The sequence below is a fragment of the Asparagus officinalis genome, chromosome 4 (genome assembly GCF_001876935.1).
Source record: "Asparagus officinalis chromosome 4, Aspof.V1, whole genome shotgun sequence".
NCBI classification, from domain to species: domain Eukaryota; kingdom Viridiplantae; phylum Streptophyta; class Magnoliopsida; order Asparagales; family Asparagaceae; genus Asparagus; species Asparagus officinalis.
The window spans coordinates 54,098,989-54,102,999 of NC_033797.1; positions in this window are offsets into that span (position 1 = coordinate 54,098,989).

The window sequence follows — 4,011 nt, forward strand, 5'->3', positions numbered from 1 at the left end:
TAAACATGTGTTCCTTTGCTAGCTGCTTTAGAAATATATATAATCTTTGTGACTCGATTTGTTCTTTTAATGTGTCTCTCCTTGGATCATGACAGTTTTTTAAGAATAGTTTATAATATTGTATGATTTTTATTTTTATTATTTTTTTGAGTAAAATGATGGAAAACTATCCCCGTGTTTCATTAATTAAAACATGTTTAATGGATATTATTAAATTTTGGTTTATGTGACTAATGCGCTAGTTTGACGCTCTATTTGTATTATTAAATTTGATTATTACCTCTATACATTTCTTTTTTGTTATGAGAAAAAAGGATGGAAATTAATGGTGAGAAGGTAATAAACAACTATGAAGGCTTTTTGTTAGAAACTTAGAATTATATTATTGCAATACATACTAATCGCATAAGCCTATATTACGATACTTATTCTGATAGTATTCTTGTACAAATATATGTTTGATTCATATAAATCTAAACAAATAATCTATTTTGTGATTTATTCAGATATCTATTTGATTGTGAATGAGGTCCGTATAAATTACACAGGCTTGTCTTCATTACATAATTAATCATGTTGTATAAAAAGTTTATTATTTCTTCAGACTCTTGATCCATTTTAAAATTCCATGTCTTGTGAATAAATTATATATAACCCATTATATTTGTCCCCTATTGGGTTTCTCCCTTTTCCATGACTTTTATATGCAATTTTACACATAATTATTTCCTTTTGAAATGAATATAATGAATTTTATGTCAATTACTCTATTAGATACCTTGAGAAATGGAACACGATTACATTGTCAATAGGAGTTGGATGTATAAGGAGGAAAATAAACGCTTTGAAGCTTTTTTATAGCTGGAGTCGATTGTTTCATTGAGTTTGCACTTCAGCATTCGGTGGAAGGCCAGTCCAATATATGTTGTCCATGTAGAAAATGTCAAAACTGATATAGTTATGATATGAAAACCATTAAAATGCATATAGTCAAGAATGGTTTTGTACATGGCTACACTAAATGGTATTTTCAGGGGTGAAAATCGAAGAGCTCAGGAGGAGGGGGGGGGGGGGGGGGGCCCGGGTAACAATTAAGTGCTTCCATCAAGAGATGACATGGCAGGAATGCTAGCATCTATTTGTCCATCGTCTTCGGCTTATGAAAATGACACGACTTCAGATTCATCAAATAGAAAAGGGTGAGATAGAATGCAAAAAACTTTGAAAATTTGATCGAGGATGCAAAGAAACCACTTTATCCTAATTGTCAGAAGTACTCAAAATTATCTTTTATTGTTCGTTTGTTTCAAAATTAAGTGTTTGAATAAATGGAGCAATAAGTCACTCTCCAGTCTTCTTGAGCTGCTTAAAGACCTTTTACCTAAGGACAATCCCCTGCCAAAGACATGGTATGAAGCAAAGAAGGTGATGGATGAAATGGGCTTAAAGTGCAACAAGATACATGCATGTTGAAACGATTGTGTGCTGTTTAGAGGGGAATATGAAAACTTGAATTCATGTCCCGTGTGCAAAGAATCAAGATGGAAGCAAAGAAGAGAAGATTCTCGAGGTAAAAATATTCCTATTAAGATCAGTTGTCACTTTCCGTTGATTCCAAGGTTGCAGAGATTATATATGTCCAAAAAATAGCTGTAGACATGACCTGGCATCACAACGCTCCTAGGGAAGACGGAAAAATGAGTCATCCTAGAGACTCTAAAGCTTGGAGAGATTTTGATACAAAACATCCTTCATTTGGCATGGAACCTCGTAATGTAACGCTTGGTCTTGCTAGTGATGGGTTTAGTCCTTTTAAACTAATGACAATGGGCAACCGAAGCATATGGCCTGTGGTTTTGATTGCATACAACCTTCCACCATGGTTTACTATGAAGCAATCTTTCTTCATGTTGTCCCTTTTAATAGACGATCCAAAGTCACCTGGTAATGATATCAATGTCTACTTACAACCCTTGATTGATGAGCTCAACACTTTATGGGAAGATGGTATAGACACATATGACGCAGCAAATGATGAAACCTTCAAGATGAGAGCTGCCATTTTGTGGACAATCAATGACTTCCCTGCATATGATATGTTATCAGGTTGGAGCACTAAAGGGTATACTACATGGCCTACTTGTCATACTAACCATGGTTCCATATACTTACCTTGTAGCAGAAAATGTGTGTACTTAAGGCATCATCGCTTTCTATCGACCACTCACATGGAGAAATGATAGGAAAATTGTCAATGGTAAAGTGGAGAAAGATACTGCTCCTATTCCATTATCTGGACATGATGTATTAAATTAGTAGCAAAATTACAATAATGTGGTATTTGGAAAGAGAAAAAATTCTGAAAAGCAACCAACACCAAAAAAGAAGAATATTTTCTTTGAACTATCATATTGGAAAACATTATTGGTGCGTCACAACTTGGATGTTATGCACATTGAGAAAAATATTTGCGATAACATATTGAGTACTCTATTCTGTCGAGATGGAAAAACAAAAGACAATCTTAATTCTCGTAGAGATTTGCAAATTTTAAACATCAGGAAGCCTTTGCATCCTAAAGAGATAGCTAGTAGAGCAGGAAAGTTTTTGTCTCATGCATCCTATAACATGAGCAAAGAGGAGAAAGAAAGATTCTTAAAAGTTTTGAAGGACTTAAAACTTCCTGATGATTTTTGTACAAAGATGAGAAACTAAAGAACTATGTCCGAAATAGAAGTCGCCCGAAAAGTTCAATTGCTGAGAGGTGCTTGATGGAGGAGGCCATAATATTTTGTGCACGTTACCTTGATGATGTCGAGTCAAAACTTAATCGACCAGTGCGACTTCAAGAAGGTTCTCTTGGTACATGAAAGAGTAAAAAACTATTGGCCTCAGAATTGTACCAAGCATATCGTTTTATACTTGACAATATGGAATCAGTACACCCATATTGAGAGTATGTTTGTTGGATCTGTTTATAGTTTCATTAATGTTTTTTTTTATTTTAATACTATATTGGTAATCCGGTTATATGATAAACTTGTAAAGCAAAAACATTCTCATTGGGACAACTGCCAAGTCCAAGTTGAAGGATGTAGAAATTTTGTTGACTGGTTTAGATCTAATGTAAGCTTTCAAAACTACTTTACTTAAACTTTATAATATTTCATAATAGCAATTTCTAATGCATTTAGTACTTTGTCATAGATTAATACATTAAAGAGACAAAATGTTCATTTAGATGAGGAAGTGATCAATCTCGTTTTTGGTCCGCTACCCGATGTTACATGTTATCCAGCATTTGGTGTCAATGGGTTTAAATTCGAAACCAAAGCCGTCAAGGCTGCAAGAACAACACAAAACAGCAGCGTTGTGACTGTCGGTGATGAGAGTAAATTATTTTATGGGGTAATCGATGAAATATTAGCTATACAAGTACCAAAAATAAAACCTATTGCTTTATTTAAATGCACTTGGTATGACTATAGAGAATGATCGGGATGGAAGAAAGATGATTACAATCTTATATCCATTAATACAACTCGGAATAGCTACATAGATGAGCCATTCATCTATCCATCACAAGTAAGACAAGTGTATTACTCAAAGGATCCTAAAAATCCAAACTAGAGTGTTATGTGTCATTGGAAGCCAAGAGATACTTATGAAGTTGCTAAAGGGGGGCAACATACAGAAGAGGAAATTAAAAATAAAGATATTAAATTTGTTCAGAGCATCGATTCATGTATCCCTTCAGAAGGCATTATAATTGATGATGGTAATATTGAGTGGGTTAGAGAAGATATAGGATTTGGCACATTTGTAAGTCGGAAAGATCTCGAGGGAGCTAAAAGTTTTCTTAGGAAGAATAAAAAGAAATCTCATGTATTTTAGATGATATTTTATCTTAATTGAAAATTTAATCATAATAATTTATTCTTTGTGCTTATCTTGAAAATATCCCTATACGGTGCTTGCCGCTCGGCACTCTGCACTGGCCGCTCGGCTTTC